General features: G+C 37.4%; 1 protein-coding gene and 1 long non-coding RNA gene across 2 annotated transcripts in view; one reads left to right on the top strand and one right to left on the bottom strand.

The window, feature by feature from the left end:
- KCNH7 (potassium voltage-gated channel subfamily H member 7) overlaps window positions 1-23,247 on the top strand; it is a 447,227-nt gene that overhangs the window by 232,246 nt on the left and 191,734 nt on the right. The gene's annotated exons all lie outside the window — the stretch shown is intronic.
- Window positions 1,963-15,749, bottom strand: LOC103015396 (uncharacterized). Its single transcript, XR_451080.2, has 3 exons — window positions 15,584-15,749; window positions 10,336-10,452; window positions 1,963-2,010 (listed from the first exon to the last, which is right to left on the bottom strand). It is a non-coding gene; the product is annotated as an uncharacterized LOC103015396 (long non-coding RNA).

Here is a 23,247-nt window from a genome sequence, read left to right as displayed (position 1 = left end):
TTAACATCTCTGTATGTGATTGATTACGAGCTGGAGAGAGTAGTCATTAAATTTGCCAAGTACGTCACATCATCAGGATGAGTGAGCACCATGAAAGACAGGATTAGAATTAAAAATGACCTTCACAGTTCGAAAAATGATTACAAGCAAATGAAATTGAGTTCCCTAAAATCAACTGTGCAGCAACATACTTAACACGCCCCAGACTGCACAAATCCGGCTCACAGTGGGTGAGCTGAGAAGACGCTGGTCGTTACCTAGTGAGTTGTAAGCTATACTTTGGTCAACTTTGTTCTGCTGGCTAGACAGTTAGTGTGATGTACAATCAAATATTTGATTAAATATAGTGTATAATTTTGTTCATGAACTAATGTAGATTAATCATTAAGCAACATTTCTAAATTAATCTATGAGGTATATAAATTAAGATAGGCTTGGAAACCCTGAAAAAGAATCAGAGGCCTAGGATGAAAATAATTACAAGGAAAATAGAAAAGTTAGGAAATATTAACAAAAGAACTTGGAAATGTTGATAGTGCAAAGCTGTTCACTGTACAAAGAGAAATGAAGAGAAAAGATGTTAAATAAGATCATAAAGGATTTAGGCTATAAATAAGAGATCTTGAATGTTATAAACTCTGACTTGATTTGGGAATGTTATTTCCGAGAGATGATGTCAATCTAGGCTGTTAATTTACAGCTTTGCCTGAATTCAACAGTGCAAAAGAACTAGGATTCTGTGATCTCTTAAGGGAGTAGTGTTTATGTGGAGTTTTAATTTATCTCTCTGAAGAAATGCTAATTTATAAGAATAGATTGAGTTGCATAACCTCTCATAATAAGTGATTACAAAATTATTATTTCAGCTATTGAGAAATTATAAAATTCTTTTAAAACTTTTATAAAATCTTTAATATTATCTGATATAGAACATCACAAAGAATATGTGACATTCCTTAGCAATGCTGATACCGTATCATATCTCCGTTATGTAAAGCAAGAAAAACTGGTGTGAAACCTTCTATATTATCCGTGAGACTTAAATGCTAGAAAAGACTTTTGACCTAATCCCATCAATCATCTCACTTGGCAAAGTTAATGTAGCAACACCTTTAATAATTATAAATACCTGAAATGAGAACCACACTGTCCTCTTCAGTGTGCAGTAACATTTTTTAATTGACCAAATCACTCAGTAAAGGAACCTTTAAATTTGTTTAAATGCACATAAAATATATAGCTATATATATATTTTTTTTTTAATTAATTAATTTATTTATTTTTGGCTGTGTTGGGTCTTCGTTTCTGTGTGAGGGCTTTCTCTAGTTGCGACGAGTGGGGGCCACTCTTCATCGCGGTGCGCGGGCCTCTCACTGTCGTGACCTCTCTTGTTGCGGAGCACAGGCTCCAGACGCGCAGGCTCAGTAGTTGTGGCTCACGGGCCTAGTTGCTCCGTGGCATGTGGGATCTTCCCAGACCAGGGCTCGAACCCGTATCCCCTGCATTGGCAGGCAGATTCTCAACCACTGCACCACCAGGGAAGCCCTATAGCTATATATTTTTTAAATACTGCATTTCTTAAATACCTAGAGGGATTTTTTTGTGACATGTGGCACTGAATTTTAGCAGTTTAAAAGACTATTTATGCTTTTAGCAGTTTAAAAGACTATTTATGCATTTGGATATGAAGAGCTTATATTTGCATTTAACATCCTTCAGATGAGTCTTTGTATAATTAAAGGGATTTTTCTCACTGTGTTCTTAATTTGCTGCAAAATGTCACTTTTTGCAAGATTCCACCTCTGTTGTTGCAACCTCAGCTTATAAACAAAGAAAAACTATATGGTAACTTCCACATTAACCTCATAGGTGTTCTAACGGAACTACCCAGATTCCTCTTTAGCACACAGCTAGATTCTGAACAGTTTAACTTGTGTGTACAATGTTTCAGCAGCTTCCTTACCATGGGAGAAATGTTGGCATCTGTAGCACTGGCTGTGTCCATGCCATCTGAGTAAGAAGAGAGTAAGAGAAGAATGAATACTGGTACAGGGTGAACAAAGAGGTTGGAGATTGGTTGGAAATACTGGGACTCAGGGGTTGAAATTTTCTCTGGGAAATAGCTCCCAAACAGAATTCTAACTTAGATTTCATCACAATTTACATATCTGATTCAAGGAATATCTGAAAATATTTCCATTTCCAATAATAGGAAAAAATGGATTTTCTAAAATGTTGATTTGGTTGGGCTACGTTCCCTTTCCCTTGTCCCCATTTCAGTGTCCACCCTCAGTGAGAAACCTTGCTTGGGTTGAGAAGGAATGGGGTATGAGAGAGAGAGATTGACAAAGATTAAACGTGGCTGAAGAAATTGCATGAAGCCTGTGGTTCCAAGAGGAGTACTCACTGGTTATTAACTAGCATATCTGTGAGTTAAGCTAGAACCTTCTGAAAGACAATGATAGGGATGTGCTCCCTCCCACCCCGAACTCTCAAGGCTTTCACAAATTACAAGTCTAATTTGGAATATGATAAAGTAGATGAATGCTATACAACCAGAGAAAACTGCCACCAAATGAGAGAAGACCAGATTCCAAAAGGTCATGGAAGACAAGACTCCTGCTCAACATGATTCTACTAAGGCCATAGTCCTTTCCTCATCCTTCATAGGTAAGATTAGCCAGTGCAAGTGCAAGACAGGAAAGATAACACTAGAATGAGTGTACACAATCTTTGAATGAAAATGCGCAATATCTGAGTGCTTGTCCTTGGATATATTGAGTCAATAAACACATACATTGGTATGTATTGAAGATAATTTGATTCAGCTATCTCTCCTTGGTTATGAGATTGAATCTTTGACAAGTATTATTAGAAACGAAAAAACACAGAGAAATCAGCTTTATTTTCATTTAGAAATGAGAACTCTGCAAACTGAAAAATGTCAAATAGGCACACGGCCCTATTACTGTTGTTATTAGTTATCAAGAATGAAGATTTGGCTAGAAATCAGGAAAAAAGGGTGGAAAATCATATTATGACAGATGAGAAGTGACAAGTCTTATACCTGCCCAACCTACTCCAACTTCAACAAAGAACAATATTGAAGATGACATTTCAGAATTACATAGGGTGCCTTTTCTGGAAACAAAAAAAAATTTTGCTACCAGTGCTAAATTGGGTCACATTTTTTCTAAGATTTTACTAGGCTAGACTAAGATTGACTACATTACTGTGGGCATTTAGAAATGTTTAACATCCCTACTCTCAAAGTGAGCCATCTCTCCTATATTACAGAATACCTGTCAATTCTGTCTGCCTACATTATTATCCCCATTATACTGTGGAGGAAAAGCAAAGCTGTTTGGTTATAGCAAAGCAAATTTTTAAATATAATTTCCATTACTTATGCCAAGGGTCAGCAAATTACGGTCCATGGGCCAAATTCAGTGTGCAGCCTCTTTTCTACATGACCCTAGAACTAAGAATGATTTTTACATTCTTAAAGGATTATTTTAAAAAAAGATTATGCAGTGACAGAGATCTTAGGTGGCCCACAAAACTTAGAATATTTACTATTCGGCCTTTTACAGTGCTATTAATAGTATAGTTCCTTTAAAAGTAACTTAAGTTGTTTGATTATTGGTAAATTAAATGATTTGGATAAAAATGGAATATATTTAAACCTAGAAAATAGAAATGGAATACAGATACTCATTTAATTTACAAAATGCTATGATATGCTTCTGATGTAGAATTAGTTGATGTGATGTCAAAACACAGTGATATTTTGAAATCAAGAAGAAAGAAGCTTTTCCATTTGTAAACTTGGCTGGCTCAACAGAAGATAAAAAAATTGACAAAAAATCTTTGCCAGTAAGGTCAATTAATAGGAGTCACAAAATAAAAATTATATATTTATATATATAATTATATATATATATATATATATATATATATATATACATATATAAACATCATTATAGTAACAGAGATATACAAATAAAGTCGTGTTAAATTCTCCCGTAAGTAAATAAAGGCTCTGAGGGTCACTGCAGGGAGAGATTGTAAGCATTAGCTGCAGCCAACTTTTGCAACTTTCATCTGGCTCTATTGAGCCAGATCATCTAAGTCTTGATATCTGTTCTGGCTGTTAAATTTCTAAGCCTGCCCATTGTCTTTAGCCAAGAGGCCATTTTCCCAAAGCACACTAGATTTTTGTGGAAAGAAGGGTCACAGAGAAAACCTGATAAAATGAGGATGCTCACTGTTTTTTCCATTCTCCCCACACACATGCCTGGGGACTATATTTATTAGGCTGGACTTTCCAATACTTAATGATGTCCTCTCTGCCTCTGATGGTTTCTACCGCTTTCCTTGCTGATGTACTTATGAATGCATCAGCCTCCTCGCCTTAATATAACTCTAGTGCTGACTGCACATTGTGGGTGAAACCTTTGTCTATCAGGAGACTAGGAATAGATCAGGAAACTCAGCACAACTCTGAATTAAGTAACCTTTCAGCTGTGGGAGACTTGAATCACCCCACCAACCTTGCACACTCTTCTTAACTGTTTCTTTGTCAGTGTTTTTGTTAAAGGGAAAAGGATAAGGATGCCTTGTCTCTCTCTTTCTCTCTCTTTCCATCAGTCTACTAGAAGGAAAAACTGAAAATGCACTAAAATCCATTGATTCTGCATGGGGCTTTCCCCATTACCTCAACATTCACAAGTCTTCAGTGGGTTTCTCAGAAGGTGTATTAACTGTTGTATGTAACCAGCTCCCTTAGAACACTGAAACTAGGAGTGTAATCTGTGAAAGGAAGAGAAAGGAGCACTAACAGGCATAACAGGTGTGTTGATTCACAACTGAGGAAAAAAGAAACTATTAACAATGAGGGTTTAGATTTCAAAAATGAAAAAAACAGTCAGCTCTACCCACCACCAGCCCCTCCCATCAGGAAACTTGCACAAGCCTCTTAGATAGCCTCATCCACCAGAGGGCAGACAGCAGAAGCAAGAAGAATTACAATGCTGCAGCCTGTGGGACAAAAACCACATTCACAGAAAGATAGACAAGATGAAAAGGCAGAGTGCTATGTACCAGATGAAGGAACAAGATAAAACCCCAGAAAAACAACTAAATGAAGTGGAGATAAGCAACCTTCCAGAAAAAGAATTCAGAATAATGATAGTGAAGATGATCCAGAACCTCAGAAAAAGAATGGAGGCAAAGATCAAGAAGATGCAAGAAATGTTTAACAAAGACCTAGAAGAATTAAAGAATAAACAAACAGAGATGAACAATACAATAACTGAAATGAAAAGTACACTAGAAGGAATCAATAGCAGAATAACTGAGGCAGAAGAACGGATAAGTGACCTGGAAGACAGAACGGTGGAATTCACTGCTGTGGAACAGAATAAAGACAAAAGAATGAAAAGAAATGAAGACAGCCTAAGAGACCTCTGGGACAACATTAAAGGCAACAACATTCGCATTATAGGGGTCCCAGAAGGAGAAGAGAGAGAGAAAGGACCTGAGAAAATATTTGAAGAGATTATAGTCGAAAATTTCCCTAACATGGGAAAGGAAATAGCCACCCAAGTCCAGGAAGCACAGCAGGTCCCATACAGGATAAACCGAAGGAGAAACACACCGAGACACATAGTAATCAAATTGGCAAAAATTAAAGACAAAGAAAAATTATTGAAAGCAGCAAGGGAAAAGTGACAAATAACATACAAGGGAACTCCCATAGGGTTAGCAGCTGATTTCTCAGCAGAAACTCTACAAGCCAGAAGGGACTGGCATGATATACTTAAAGTGATGAAAGGGAAGAGCCTACAACCAAGATTAATCTACCTGGCAAGGATCTCATTCAGATTCAATGGAGAAATCAAAAGCTTTATAGACAAGCAAAAGCTAAGAGAATTCAGCACCACCAAACCAGCTCTACAACAAATGCTAAAGGAACTTCTCTAAGTGGGAACCACAAGAGAAGAAAAGGACCTACAAAAACAAACCCAAAACAATTAAGAAAATGGTGATAGGAACATACATATCGATAATTACCTTATATATGAATGGATTAAATGCTCCAACCAAAAGACACAGGCTTGCTGAATGGATGCAAAAAAAAAAAAGACCCATATATATGTGCTGTCTACAAGAGACCCAATTCAGACCTAGGGACACATACAGACTGAAAGTGAGGGGATGGAAAAAGATATTCCGTGCAAATGGAAATCAAAAGAAAGCTGGAGTAACCACACTCATATCAGATAAAATCGACTTTAAAATAAAGAATGTTACAAGAGAGAAGGAAGGACACTACATAATAATCAAGGGATCAATCCAAGAAGAAGATATAACAATTATAAATATATATGCACCCAACATAGGAGCACCTCAATACATAAGGCAACTGCTAACAGCTATAAAAGAGGAAATCGACAGTAACACAATAATAGTGGGGGACTTTAACACCTCCCTTACACCAACGGACAGATCATCCAAAAAGAAAATAAATGAGGAAACAGAAGCTTTAAATGACACAATAGACCAGATAGATTTAATTGATATTTATAGGACATTCCATCCAAAAACAGCAGATTACACTTTCTTCTCAAGTGCACACAGAACATTCTCCAGGATAGATCACATCTTGGGTCACAAATCAAGCTTCAGTAAATTTAAGAAAATTGAAATCATATCAAGCATCTTTTCTGGCCACAACACTATGAGATTAGAAATGAATTACAGGGGAAAAAAACGTAAAAAAAACCCAAACACATGGAGGCTAAACAATACATTACTAAATAACCAAGAGATCACTGAAGAAATCAAAGAGGAAATCAACAAATACCTAGAGACAAATGACAATAAAACACGACCATCCAAAACCTATGGGATGCAGCAAAAGCAGTTCTAAGAGGGAAGTTTATAGCTATACAAGCCTACCTCAGGAAACAAGAAAAATCTCAAATAAACAATCTAACCTTACACCTAAAGGAACTAGAGAAAGAAGAACAAACAAAACCCAAAGTTAGCAGAAGGAAAGAAATCATAAAGATCAGAGCAGAAATAAATGAAATAGAAACAAAGAAAACAGTAGCAAAGATCAATAAAACTAAAAGCCGGTTCTTTGAGAAGATAAACAAAATTGATAAACCATTAGCCAGACTCATCAAGAAAACGAGGAAGAGGACTCAAATCAATAAAATTAGAAATGAAAAAGGAGAAGTTACAACAGACACCGCAGAAATACAAAGCATCCTAAGACACTACTACAAGCAACTGTATGCCAATAAAATGGACAACCTGGAAGAAACAGACAAATTCTTAGAAAGGTATAACCCTCCAAGTTTGAACCAAGAAGAAATAAAAAATATGAACAGACCAATCACAAGTAATGAAATTGAAACTGTGATTACAAACCTTCCAACAAAGAAAAGTCCAGGACCAGATGGCTTCACAGGTGAATTCTATCAAACATTTAGAGAAGAGCTAACACCCATTCTTCTCAAACTCTTCCAAAAAATTGCAGAGGGAGGAACACTCCCAAACTCATTCTATGAGGCCACCATCACCCTGATGCCAATACCAGACAAAGATACTACAAAAAAAGAAAATTGCAGACCAATATCACTGATGAATATAGATGCAAAAATCCTCAACAAAATACTAGCAAACAGAAACCAACAACACATTAAAAGGATCATACACCATGATCAAGTGAGATTTATCCCAGGGATGCAAGGATTCTTCAATATATGCAAATCAGTCAATGTGATACACCATATTAACAAATTGAAGAATAAAAACCATATGATCATCTCAATAGATGCAGAAAAAGCTTTTGACAAAATTCGACACCCGTTTATGGTAAAAACTCTCCAGAAAGTGGGCACAGAGGGAACCTACCTCAACATAATAAAGGCCATATACGACAAACCCACAGCAAACATCATTCTTACTGGTGAAAAACTGAAAGCATTTCCTCTAAGATCAGGAACAAGACAAGGATGTTCACTCTCACCACTATTATTCAACATAGTTTTGGAAGTCCTAGCCACAGCAATCAGAGAAAAAAGAAATAAAAGGACTACAAATTGGAAAAGAAGAAGTAAAACTGTCACTGTTTGCAGATGACATGATACTATACATAGAGAATCCTAAAGATGCTACCAGAAAACTACGAGAGCTAATCAATGAATTTGGTAAAGTTGCAGGATACAAAATAAATGCACAGAAATCTCTTGCATTCCTATACACTAGTGACGGAAAATCTGAAAGAGAAATTAAGGAAACACTCCCATTTACCAGCGCAACAAAAAGAATAAAATACCTAGGAATAAACCTACCTAGGGAGACAAAAGACCTGTATGCAGAAAATTATAAGACACTGATGAAAGAAATTAAAGATGATACCAACAGATGGAGAGATATACCATGTTCTTGGATTGGAAGAATCAATATTGTGAAAATGACTATACTACCTAAAGCAATCTACAGATTCAATGCAATCCCTATCAAATTACCAATGGCATTTTTTACAAAACTAGAACAAATCATCTTAAAATTTGTGTGGAGATACAAAAGTCCCCAAATAGCCAAAGCAGTCTTGAGGGAAAAAAACGGAGCTGGAGGAATCAGACTCCCTGACTTCAGACTATACTACAAAGCTCCAGTAATCAAGACAATATGGTACTGGCACAAAAACAGAAACATAGATCAATGGAACAAGATAGAAAGCCCAGAGATAAACCCACGCACCTATGGTCAACTAATCTATGACAAAGGAGGTAAGGATATACAATGGAGAAAAGACAGTCTCTTCCATAAGTGGCACTGGGAAAACTGGACAGCTACATGCAAAAGAATGAAATTAGAACACTCCCTAACACCATACACCAAAATAAACTCAAAATGGATTCGAGACCTAAATGTAAGACCAGACACTATAAAACTCTTAGAGGAAAACATAGGAAGAACACTCTTTGACATAAATCACAGCAAGATCTTTTTTGATCCACCTCCTAGAGTAATGGAAATAAAAACAAAAATAAACAAATGGGACCTAATGAAACTTCAAAGCTGTTGCACAGCAAAGGAAACCATAAGCAAGACGAAAAGACAACCCTCAGAATGGGAGAAAATATTTGCAAACAAATCAACGGACAAAGGATTAATCTCCAAAATATATAAACAGCTCATGCAGCTCGATATTAAAAAAACAAACAACCCAATCCAAAAATTGGCAGAAGACCTAAATAGATATTTCTCCAAAGAAGAAATACAGATGGCCAAGAAGCACTTGAAAAGCTGTTCAACATCACTAATTATTAGAGAAATGCAAATCAAAACTACAATGAGGTATCACCTCACACCAGTTAGAATGGGCATCATCAGAAAATCTACAAACAACAAAAGCTGGAGAGGGTGCAGAGAAAAGGGAACCCTCTTGCACTGTTGGTGGCAATGTAAGTTGATACAGCCACTATGGAGAACAGTATGGAGGTTCCTTAAAGAACTGAAAATAGAATTACCATATGACCCAGTAATCCCACTACTGGGCATATACCCAGAGGAAACCATAATTCAAAAAGACACATTCACCCCAATGTTCATTGCAGCACTGTTTACAATAGCCAGGTCATGGAAGCAACCTAAATGCCCATCGATAGACGAATGGATAAAGAAGTTGTGGTACATATATACAATGGAATATTACTCAGCCATAAAAAGGAACGAAATTGGGTCATTTGTTGAGATGTGGATGGACCTAGAGACTGTCATACAGAGTGAAGTAAGTCAGAAAGAGAAAAACAAATATCGTATATTAACGCATGTATGTGGAACCTAGAAAAATGGTACAGGTGAACCGGTTTGCAGGGCAGAAATAGAGACACAGATGTAGAGAACAAACTTATGGACACCAAGGGGGGAAAGCGGCGGGGGTGGGTGGGGGTGGGGGTGTAATGAATTGGGCGATTGGGATTGACATGTATACACTGATGTGTATTAAACTGATGACTAATAAGAAAAAAAAAAAAAAAGAATGATGTCTTCTATATCCGAAACTGTGTTCTTTTTTTGCACCATACTTAGAGATATCACATGATCCTCCCCACTCCTTGCCATTTTACAAATCGGAAATGCAGAATGAGAGAGAAAGTGATTTGTTAGGCTCACACCCAGGTCACAAGGGATGGAGCCAGGACGCCAATCCAGGTCCACATAATCCCAGGTCCTGTCTTTCCACTGCCACTCTGCTACCTCACACTTCATACTTGAACCTTAAAATTGGGAGGACTTGACTCTCATATTTACCAGAGAGAAATTCTGATGCTCATCTTCTTTGTTGCATGCGTGCCTTCCCCATTCAGGCAGCAGCAGGAGAGGTGCGGCATCCACTCAGAAGGGAGGTCTCTCCCCTGTAGGGGCTCACTGAGGGTGGCCCCAACCCATAAAAAAAAAAAAAAATGAAAATAAAAATTCTTCACCACTTCTGTAATATGAAAAAATGTTCCAACCACAATTTAAATTTTAACGATAGAAAAATATTCTATAGACTTTATATAACAGTCAAATACCTACAGTTACCCATTTTTGACACAGTGGCATGACAAAACTATGCGACCTAAGTCACTTGATGACATACTGAGATTTAGTTGTTCAGCCGCTTATGAAAGCTAACCTGCACGTTAATTGCAGCCACTATGAAGACTGGCCATTTCTTTTCATGCCATATGTGGTTTTTATTTTGCTTTTTATGTCTTCCACAATATATATGTAGCTGTTTAATTCTGGAGAAAAATCACTTTTGTAAAGGTGGAATTCTGAAATAGAAACAGAAGTGACTAGAGATTATCTATTTTTTAAAATAAATAATTATTGAGCTCTTGTTATATGCTTGTAATATGCTGGACACAGATATATGATCTGCAGAGACACATGTGAAAGAGAATCCTTGCCCTGGGGAAATTACATTCTGGTGTGAGATACAGACCATAAATAATAATAAAAGAAATGCCTAATTTCAGATAATGTGATGTGGATACTATATTGGATGATGTACAAAGAAAATAACCTTGTTGAGGAAGGTGGGTTGGTTGTTCAAGAAGATCTTCCTGAGAAGGTGTAAGTCTGACTGAGCTTTGAAGGTGGAGATGGAGCCAGCTATTGAAGAACTGAGGCAATGCATTCAAAGGAGAGGGACCAGTAAATGCCCCTGGGTGGAAATTGAGGTTGGACATGTTCCAGGAACAGAAAGTTGATTGTGGCTAAAATGGTGAATGGAGATAAGAGTGGTTAAGATGAGGTCAGTTAGTAGGCAAGAGCCAGATCGTGGTCCTTATGGGCTGGGATCAGGAATTTGAATGTGATTCTTGGTTTATTGGGAAGCCATTGGAGGTCTTTAAAGACATGCTCTGAAGTACATATTTTAAAAATTATTCTGGCAAATGTGCAAGGAAAGTAGGCTAAAGGAAGGAAGAGTAGAAGTGGGGTTACATAGTCATCCAGACTACAGAGGTAGTCACTAGAGTAATGATGGTTGAAATGGAGATTGATGGATGGATTTAGTACATATTTTGGAAATATAACCTAAAGACTTGCTGCTGATAGATTGGACAGAGACCTTTGTGCTGGTAATTTGAGTGATAGGAAAAGAATGGACTCTTAGTGTTTGCCTTGAGCACGAGGAAGACTAGAGAACATAGCCTTTCACTTGTCTTCCTTTGTTATTTTCCTGGACCTAAGTCCCCTTCTTTGTCAATCTTCCAGTCTACTTCAGATTAGGCATTGATTCATTAAGATTCCAATAACTCTAGTCTCTTCCCTATGTTGGAGCTAAAATGTGAATCTCAAAGGCTTTTTCTGTTTTTGTCTCCCATTGCAGCTTTAAAAATATTTGCACTCACTCTTTCCTCTCCCCAGCTGTTGCATTTGCCAGAATTTCAGGAGGTGCAGCTCAGCTCTCCACCCACTCAAATGCAGTAGGATAAATGCCTAGTACAAGACATCTTCTTTCCTGGCATGCTGTGGCTGGGGACTTTCAAAGTTGCTTTCATTTTAGTGGGACAAAACTATCTTCAAGTGTATTTCTACATAAAAGACTCTAAAAGTCCATTTTCTCCAGTTGCATTGGTGTTTTATAATTGAATGTCTCCTTTCCCTCCTCTACTCTCAAGTTCCATCCAAAGCTACATATTTAGATTTTATCACTTAACGAATGTCTTCTGCATTGAATAAGCTAATCTAGCTTTCCACATCACATGCATGGTTTTCTTCTTTATTTTGCTTTTTTTCCCTTCATTCGTTCCTCAATGTATCAGTTCTTACCTACACGTGCAAATACTTTAATAACAACATACTGCATGTTTAATGGATTATGTGTGCCCATGGATATACCACAGTAAATACTAGCGGTAATAACAGTAATGGCACTTTATAAATCATTTTTATAGTTATCTTTTGTATCGAAAGCCACCCACGTATGAAATCTGAAAATAGTTTCCTCTTGTGTTAAATCCATGGTTTTAAAACTTATTTTATCACTGGAATCATTCCTTACACAGAATCCTATGTAGGACCCCAGCTCCCAGTACATAAAATAAATAAGAGGAGAGCTGCTCTGCTGGAAAATGAAGATGAGCCATGCTTTTGGTCTCCCCTATGTACCCTGTGATTATGCTTGAGACATATATCCATAGAAAATTTCATGCTCGACAAAATGCAATTCGAAACCTCAGTGCTAAAAAAATGATTCTGAATCTGCTTCTTTAAAATGTCAGATTTGGAACTTTCCTACTTGTTCTATTTGTATGACGGAAATTCACTAATCCTGATGATGCACGTCACACAAGCGTGCGTGTGCGCGTGCACACACACACACACACACACACACTCACCTCTCTGAATCGTAAGATCATGCTACTAAGAAGAATATTCTATTCTCTTGATAAACATCGAAAAGACCACCTTCTTCAGAAGTGGAGTTTTGTTATGTAAATAATGAGGCCAGCTTTTTGGACCTTCCCCACTGCTCTCCTGATTCACGTAGTTTATGGCCTCCATTGGGGGTTGTTTAGCCCAGAAGGTTCTAGGGCACGATGGCTACGTTACCACTCTCCACCTAGAAGTCTTATTGGGCAGTTATTTCTACATCAGCCTTGTGAGGTAAACAGGGATGAAATCTTTAGTACAGGTTCAAATGTGAAGAACTTAGACCACATTTATGGAGGCAAATTAACTCTCTATATTATCTACTCGTGAAAATGTGGTTGGGGTGAAAGAGGGTGTCAGAAAAATCACAAGGCCAATCCCGTGGGTCCTGGTTAGGCAAGTTTTAGTTCCTGACTTTAGCAGTGCAGGTTTGGGATCATACTTGCCCTTGATCCCATGAAAGGAGAGGCAAGAGGATCAACAGGTTAACCGACGATGCATCATCATTCTTGGATAAACGAATCTAGAATGTTCCAAATAATAATGCATTAAGAAAGCCAACTTTGACTTCAACAAGAGGTTCATAATTTTATTACATATATCTCAATCTGACAAATACCCAACTTTTGCTTTTGGCGGGGGGGATGTATGGAAAAGACCATAGTAATAGTAACACACTACTAATAATAACATATTAATTATTCAGTCAATGAATAGTAACAAATTCATAAATATTTAGATCTGCTTCACTTTAAATATGACAAGGAAGCTACCAGGATCTATATCAAACAGAGATTTCTTACTGGGTAAAGATACCATAAAAATATATTGTCTTTGATTTCAGGAAAATGACTAAATTTAGATTTGTGCTGTTTCTTAATGTTTTCCTAACTTTTCCTCCAGGTGTCATAATTTGGGTAATATTCAGAAGTTAGAAGGTGAGGAATTGAGTCGTCATTACCGATGCCTCTTTTCATGTGTTACGTATGTGACAGTGCTTCCCTTGTCTATATTCCATGGTCTTTTAATAGCTCGTTCAGAGCAGGAGCAGTGAGAGGGAGAGGGGATGGTTTGCCAGTGGCACCTTTGTTGCTATTCAATAGTAGGACTGGTTTCCTTGTCTTGGCAGCAATTACAGATGTAAAGCTGCTTCCTGGAAATTGTTCTTTTTGGTAGATTCAGCAGAACTTCTGTGTATCTCTGCTGTACTAGCCTATATGGTTATGTATACTGACTCATCATGTGTTCTTAGGGTATGAGAAAACAAAGACATAGCTAAATGAATTTGGCATCTTACGGATAACAGAGGCAAGACAAATGAAAGGTAACATATATTGTGGTAAGAAGCAAATGTTTGAACACTCCAAAGTTATTACCAATCACTACAGTGCAAAAAGGGATATGCTTTTTTATTTGCTACTTATCAGCACACGTGATAATGTCTTCTCTGAACAAAGCTGGAAAAAGAAACTATATAAACCAAAATAGAGTCACAAGAACACAGAGAGTGTATGCATGACACAGCATATATGTGTTTAACTAAAAATAAAAGTGTATTGCTGCTGCTTCTGCTACCTTACATTTAAAAAAAAAAAGTCTAAATGCTATAAAGACAAAGGCTCCACAATAAAATTGATTCTGTATTTGTTCTTTCACCACAAGCTTGTGATAGATGGGAGAAGTTATTGTGAGTGCATGTCATACAGAATGTAGGAGGTAAACACTTATTTTAAAGAAAAATTTATTGCACTGTATTCTAAACGTTTTGTTTGGGTCTAACATCTCAACGACAGTTTCCCAGAAAAAAATCTGGACCTTCAAATATTTTCCAACTGAAAACCAAATGTAGTCCAAGTGTTTGATGATGCTTACGCCAGTTTCCCTAATGGGACTGGCAGATCACTCATAAATATGAAGTAAATAGCATAATAAGCCAGCATAAAATTAAATGCATAAATTACAGGCAAAAAATTTCAGCCACACCATGACAGGATTCATGTACATGAATTCATTTAATACCAACCAAAAGCTTTGCTTACAAGTAACATTTAAGCAGTAGAATTTGAGATGAAAGGACATGAAGCTATTCTTTCCATGGGAAAGAAAAAAAATGTATGTATAATGTATTCATCAGGCTTTAAATTGGACATGCAGTCTTGACTAAATTTTGCTCATCATAATGATGGGAATATGTGCAAATACAAATACATTTGTATCAACTTCATTTATCAAGTCATCTAGGTATAGTATAGGTGGTGATAAATGAAGTTGATACAACTTTATTATTTTCATTTTAAAATTTTAATAGGATTTTATGACATGGTAAAAATTATTTGTACTAAGAAATCCATATATATCATTCTATTTCTAATTTCAAATTAACTTACAGCTCTTATATTGATTTTAAAACCCAACTTTCTATTTTTAGGAGGAAAATGAAAACAGAGAAGATACCATTATCAATACATTAGTTATTCACTTCATCAGTTATATAGGCATTTCAAACCATCTCAAATTTAGTGGCTTAAAGGAAAAATCATTTGTTTGCTCATAATTCTGCAATTTGAAATCAGCTTAGCTGGGCAGTTTTTTGGCTGGACTTGCCTGGCATTACTCACAAGGCATTACTCACAATCAGATCAGTTGACTGGGGGTGGGACGTCTAGCATGGCTTTAGGTCTGAGGCCTCTGGTGAGATGGTAGAATGGCAGGGGGGCTGGCTCTTTCTTTCCATGTGGTTCCTCTTCCAAGCTTCTTCAGAGCCTGGTGCTCTCAGAGTTCCAAAAGGACAAAACAGAAGCTATGAGGCCTTTTGAGGTCTCATCTCAAAATTTGCACAGTGTCAACTCCTGCACATTCTATTTATCAAAGCAAGTTGATTCAAGGGAGTGAGGTAGGAAAGGGACTCTACCCTCTGGTGAGCGGAACATCACCTTGTAATAAGGACAGGAGGAATTTAGGGTCATATTTTGCAATCTATCACAATCATCAAATTTTAAAAAGGAATAATACTTTGGTATATTAATAGTAACCCAAACATGAATACATAGGAAGAAAATCCTGTGAGTTTAAATTTTTATTTAAATAAAAGACTTTCATTGTGTAAAAATCTATTTTACATCTGATAAACTGTTTTAAATATTCTGAGATTCTGGAAAAATCTTTCTATGGCTTTATGAAGTCACACATTTGTTGCATTTCTCTATAATACATACAATTCCTTCCTTTAAAAAAAAAAAGTATGCATAAGACTTGCCAACATGATCAATTCCAACACAATTTTAACCTGCTTAATACTAATCTAACAGTGTTCCTGAAAATTCTTGCTCTAAGTGTGGATCAACAAGATATGTCACAGCAAACTGTGCATTATTTAATCTTTTACCCAGTTTTTTTTTATGTAGTCATTTATCCAGTTGTGCCCATTTACACTAAAGACTATTATTCAGTCATATATTAGAGGACATTTTAGAAATTATTAATCATTATCAAAAAATGAATTCAAATTTCATTTTCTCCCCAAATCTGCATTATTAGAATAAAAATCTAAACATGATTAGATGTATCCAAGTTTGGAAAAAGTGGGTTTTTAGATACACTACACTTTTAAATGTTTTATATGCTACATTTTCTTATATTTTATTAAACAGACACAATTTCTCAACTTTTGCTTTATGAAAAGAAATTTGCTACTCATGGGTCAGGAGTGAGACTGTGAGAGATATAGTTAAGAATAAATAGATCCTATATGGAATCTAAAAAAAAACAAAAAACAAAAAAAACGGTTCTGATGAACCTAGGGGCAGGACAGGAATAAAGACGCAGACAGAGAATGGGCTTGAGGACACAGGGAGGGGGGAGGGTAAGCTGGGTCGAGGTGAGAGAGTGGCATTGACGTATACACGCTACCAAATGTAAAATAGATAGCTAGTGGGAAGCAGCTGCATAGCACAGGGAGATCAGCTCATGCTTTGTGACCACCTAGAGGGGTGGGATAAGGAGGGTGGGAGGGAGACGCAAGAGGGAGGGGATATGGGGATATATGTGTACGTATAGCTGATTCACTTTGTTATACAGCAGAAACTAACACACCACTGTAAAGCAATTATACTCCAATAAAGATGTTAAATTAAAAAAAAGAATAAACAGATCCTGACCGAAAGAGTTTACAATCTACCAATGGTAAGATACAAGCACAAAAACAATGCAAAGATGTTCAGAAAATAGAAATCAGGAAACATACAGGGTTCAAAGTTATCACATTTATGTTTCCAAATTGGTCACTTTTAAATCCCCTGGTTGAGAGGAGTAAGTTGAGAAGGGAAAAAACAAGGAAAAAGCCCACTCCCAACACTTAAATCACCGTCTGGAGCACTACAGCACGGGCCAGCCTAGTCTGTGCTGGTGCCCAGAAGTGTGGTGGTTGATAAGTATTCTCTCAGATTCTCACGTCTTTTTTTTTTCACAAAGCACTTTCATTGACATCCGTATTCTCAGTAAATTCTACAACACTCAGTGAGACAGTTAGAACCCTTGTTTAACAGATTAAACAGCTGGAGATGAATTAGGGAAAGTAACTTGCCCAGAGCTAAACAAAAAATTAAAATGAAATAGAATTAGGGCAAAACCTAGGCCCTGTGCTCATCCCATTGTTTTTTTCTTTCTATATGGAGCAAATTGGAAGCAGTGTTGGTGGGTAAAAGCTTAATTTTTCAATAGCATCTGTTAGTTCACAAACACTGCAAAATGTAGTGGCTCTGAGGTATCATACTCTGTGACCATAAGATCTAGATTCCTCAGCTGTCATAGTTTCCCCATGAGGTAATGTATGTAAAAACCAAAGGATGGGTTCTAGCATGTGGTAGTTTCTAAATACCTCCATTCTTACCATAGCTCTAGGATTTAGGTCACAAGACCAACTCTCACCGTTTTATAACAAGCCCTTTTTGGTTATTTCAAGAGCTAAACCACTTTGGGTGGTATCTGAGGTACACCTTCTTGGCTCTCAAATGTATTAGATCTTTGTTCATTTCTCAAACTAGGGTCTAAGTCTCTTGGAAGTTCAAGGACATATTCTTGAGGATAAGCAGATACTCTGCAAGAATTATTTTGACCTTATTGAACTTGCTAATATAAAAACAATGGAAATTGACTTAATACATGTATGATGTTTTCATCCCATGAAAACCAAAAAATTTCACATTGTGCTTTGTGAAGGAAGGTTTTACAGAATGTAAAGTAAATCATCACACAGCATAGTAGAGGCCTATAGACATGTTTCCACAATTCTAAATGCAATAAGTTCTGACAGCCAAAAAAAAAAAAAAAAAAAGTAAATAAATGTTTTTGACTCATTTGTTAGCAAACTCGACCTGTATAGACATGAGGTCACTTATAATTTTTATTTATATCTTTTACTGTGAATATGTATCTATTCATGTATTATTATTATTATTATTTTTTTAATTTATCTATTTATTTATTTATTTTTGGCTGCGTTGGGTCTTCGTTTCTGTGCGAGGGCTTTCTCTAGTTGTGGCAAGCGGGGGCCACTCTTCATCGCGGTGCGCGGGCCTTTCACTATCGTGGCCTCTCTTGTTGCGGAGCACAGGCTCCAGACGCGCAGGCTCAGTAGTCGTGGCTCACGGGCCCAGTTGCTCCGCGGCATGTGGGATCTTCCCAGACCAGGGCTCGAACCCTTGTTTCCTGCATTGGCAGGCAGATTCTCAACCACTGCGCCACCAGGGAAGCCCCTGTATTCATGTATTATTATGCAGAGATAGTAATATGCTTGATTATTGGGTACTGTCTCTTTCTAAAATCTGAAATACTTTGAATTCTAAAATAGATCTTGCCCCAGTGGTTTCAAAGGACAGGTTGTGCACCTGTATGTGTGTGATACCGCAAAGAAATCTGCATCGAGTGGACAGTGTGCTAGTCTTTATTTTTAATGACAGCTTTATTGAGACATTAGTGCCCTATTTTCATTGCTGGTGTTTTTCAGCAAGGCAACACCAACCATCATAATTAATTACTGATATTGATTTTGATTGTGTGGGTTTTTTGTTTTGTTTTGTTTATATTAAACATAAATGCATTTTGGTTGCAAGTATGTTAAGAATTGTGGACATTTGAAATTAATCCTGAATTTTATGTCTTTAGATGTTTTCTATTTTTTTTTTCCGTAGATACAAAGGGCTGACTGTATCCGTTATATTGTGCTATTTTTTTTTTTTTAATTTTTTTTTTATATTTATTTTTTTGGCTGTTTTGGGTCTTCGTTTCTGTGTGAGGGCATTCTCTAGTTGCGGCAAGCGGGGGCCTCTCTTCATCGTGGTGCGCGGGCCTCTCACTATCGCGGCCTCTCTTGTTGCGGAGCACAGGCTCCAGACGCGCAGGCTCAGTAGTCGTGGCTCACGGGCCCAGTTGCTCCGCGGCATGTGGGATCTTCCCAGACCAGGGCTCGAACCCGTGTCCCCTGCATTGGCAGGCAGATTCTCCACCACTGCGCCACCAGGGAAGCCCTATGTTTTCTATAGTATTATAATAAAAGTATTTTAGGTCAGCACTGAAAGGTTCACTAGATATTTTTCTTTGCTTGTTTAAACACAGGCATATTAATCATAGTTGAGAAACTTTAACATTATACTTAGCAACTAGAACAAGGATAACAAGGTAGTAGTTTGGAGTGATTTTCAACCTTTTAAAGCTTTGTGTACTGACAAAATTACTCTAGAGAAAATGTAGCTATAGCCTAAAATATGACTGTGATATTTTGCTATGTATCAGGGAAAACAATTTTTACTATTGTAACATGATCATGAAAATATATCTATACTTTACATATAGTCTCTTTACTATAGGAAAATCCCAGTCCCTTTACTGTAGGAAATCTGTATCTTCTCTTTGCAACAAAAAAATATCCAGCCTATCTTTGCTACTAACCATCTGGTCACCTACCTGAAGCATCTTTAGATTCTGGGAAATGAAAATTTCTCTAAATATATAGTAACTAACTACACACAATTTATAGCTATTAGTCAATCAGTCTTGTTTCAATGGTTGGGATGCTTTAAAACTTCAAAAATACAACCAGGGATGCAATTTTAAAATTTAGCATTTACTGCAGAAGTTGTCTCCATTGTCTATGCCAAAAATAGATAATAAATATCTCACTCTTACTAAGCAACTAAAATGTAACATTTAAAACGCTCGCTACTCAGTGTGGGAAGATTTATAAGCAAGCAATTATAGGAAACGCACATTGAGTTGTGGCTGGTTTTATTTTCTAGATACAGGTGTCACCTAATATCCAAGGCAATGATCCTAGAGCAATCTCGTTCGGTCCCTTTGATCTGAGGAAGAAAATGAGGTTTTGAGAGGCTTCATAGATTGTGCGTGATCATGCAGCTAATTAGTGTCAGAGTCAAGTCCCCTCGATTTGAGTGCAAATGGTTGAAGTTTTGTTATCATTTGAAATGCTGTGCTTTAAATCTAAGAAGGAAGTGACCTTATCTGCCCCAAAGCTTGAAGATAAATTGTCCCCAAGTGACAAAGCAGTAGTTGAGTCCAGGAACAAAGAGCGTGACTCAGCCAGACCCCCTTCAGCAGGGCTGGCTTCGAAGCTGAGTCACTGAAAATTAGATTGCAGAGTAAAGGCAGTGTGCGATCCTGGCCTTAACCCACAAGTGAAAGGACAGAAAGCCCCAACCAAATTATGAAATAGAGGAGTTTCTCTAAGGAGGCTTCCCACCAGTCCTAATATTTTATCCCTGCTAATCCTTACTAAAGAGTGAGATGCTAATGTATCACATCATACAGGAGAGTTCAGCGTAATGCTTCTCAGGTTTATTATTTTACTTTTTTTTAAAAACACTTTATTTATTTATTTATGGCTGTGTTGGGTCTTCGTTTCTGTGCGAGGGCTTTCTCTAGTTGCGGCAAGCGGGGGCCACTCTTCATCGCGGTGCGCGGGCCTCTCACTATCGCGGCCTCTCTTGTTGCGGAGCACAGGCTCCAGACGCGCAGGCTCAGTAATTGTGGCCCACGGGCCCAGTTGCTCCGCGGCATGTGGGATCTTCCCAGACCAGGGCTCGAACCCGTGTCCCCTGCATTGGCAGGCAGATTCTCAACCACTCCGCCACCAGGGAAGCCCCTATTTTAAATTTTAATAAGGGATTCCAGAAGACCTTCTTCAGTCCTAAAAAAAGAATGGCAGGTTGTTTAGGGCAGCACATCTCAGCCTAACATCCACCAAACCAACCACTTAGGCAGCTAACTACGTGCAAGGCCAGATGGGGTCTTATGTCCTATCCCAGCAGAGATCATCTTGACCTTTTAGAATCACCTTTCTCATAAATCTCAAATTGCAAACGACAGTATTGTGCAGCCATGCTTATCCAGCCCTGTCTAAACGGCCCTTCAGTTTATCTAGCCCGTTTTGCTTTGCAAGCCATCTTGCATGCGGCGATCTCCCCAGTCCCTTCATCAGATGCTGTGTGCTTATCATCTTCAAATGAGAAGCCTGAGGGGGAACGAATAAGGTTCCAACACAGCAGTTTATTCTTTAGCAATGAGTATCTCATCTCATCACTGCTTTTTATTTCTCAGGTCAGGTGGGTCCTTTTGCAGTAAAAAAGTTTTGAGCATCTTTCTGGATTATTGGAGTTTTCTTAATTATAAATCAAAGCAAATTCCAGTCAATTAAGATATATGACATTACACTGTGGTTTTGCTCAACAAAATAAATATTAATTTTCAATCAGTCTAGTGATCTAATAAGATACCATTATGTAGAACAAAGTTTGTGTCTTGAGAAAAAAATCTGAATTTAAATATACTCTTTAAAAAAACTAAAAGAATTGTAATAAAACAAATGGTAGTTTTCCATGTCCAGAAAGGACACAAGCAAGGTCTATGACCTACAATGCCACTTCTTATAACAAAGTAGAGAATAAACTCTCACCTCCAAAAGAATGTGAACCAAATACCTTGTTAAAGGATATAATAAAACAATGATTCTGTTTTTGCTAAGCTGTTAGAGAAGATGGTTGTATTGTTCAGTCATTCATATATTCCTTGCAGTTCTGAAGTTAGCTATCCATTGTTGCTTGATATATCGAAGTCTCTTCCGTCACTTAAGAATACAAAAGTGCAATTAGCAAAGTAAGTTGTGCAGTATGCCATACTTGGATTGGAATTTAAAAAACAAAACAGGTTTTAAAGTTTGAGTTTATTTTGCCTATTGACTTGAATGTGTCATAAATAAGGACACAACTTTATTATTTGAAATCAAAATGGAAGTTCTTCTGCTTGTAAAATTCAGGGATTTACCCAATTTCACTTACATGAAGTTTCCCATCATTACCCATCATAATCACTCCACAGTCTTCAAACCTTGGGAAAATCATGTTGCTGTATATGCTTTTTCTCCCTGAGCTTTAATCATAGTAAAACAGTGTCAATGAACACTCCAGGACTCTCATTGTGCACAGCCAGTATAGAAAATTACACCCTTTAAAAAAAGCTCTGTTAGTCTCACTCTCTCCTTTCTCTGTAAGAATATCATACAGGCCTCTTGGCATCCTGAGATCATGTCTATATAGGAATCTTAAAGGCTTCTCCTACATCCTCCTCAATGCCCGTAGGATACTCTGCTTGAGGCTGTGCTCTCTGCTTTCTACCCCAAACCAAGCCCTCTTATTCTCCCTGGTGCTGTTCTGCTAAAAGAGGTTCTCCGATGTCACCGCTGTTGGTGGAATGGTTGGATCGCTTCTCGCAGGTCCTCTTTTTCTCACCCAAGTCATTCATTGGTCTTCCAAGATACCATATTCAGAGAGGGAACCTCCTTTCTATTGAAACACATGAAAGCTCTTAGAATGAAAGATTGTTGGGTTGAGTTGCATCAAAGAAAAATGAAGTGAATTAAATTGACTTGACTGCAATGGAATGGATCGGACTAGGATGGGAGAGACTGGAATGGGGTACCTTGGTGCTAGACCCCCTCCTCTTTGAAGCCTCCCCTGTTTGTACTCTTGTAGCGATCCCAAGGTTCACTTTTTGGGCTGATAGCTCCTTATTTACACCCATTTTAATTTTTTAAAAAAATCACTCTTATTAAATATTATATCTTCCTTGAAGGAGGGGAACTAGGTCTTATTCATTCCTTGTAGGCATTTGGCAACTTTTTGTTTGTTTGTTTGTTTGAAAACCCAACTTACACCATTTCTAAGTGATGGGTGTGGACAGCGAACCATAAATAATGTAAACATGTTAGCCCTGCCAGAGAACAAGAGT

The sequence above is a fragment of the Balaenoptera acutorostrata genome, chromosome 8, assembly GCF_949987535.1.
Source record: "Balaenoptera acutorostrata chromosome 8, mBalAcu1.1, whole genome shotgun sequence".
Taxonomy (NCBI): Eukaryota; Metazoa; Chordata; class Mammalia; order Artiodactyla; family Balaenopteridae; genus Balaenoptera; species Balaenoptera acutorostrata.
Note: the sequence above shows the minus strand (reverse complement) of the source record. Positions and strands in the feature narration are given on the sequence as shown.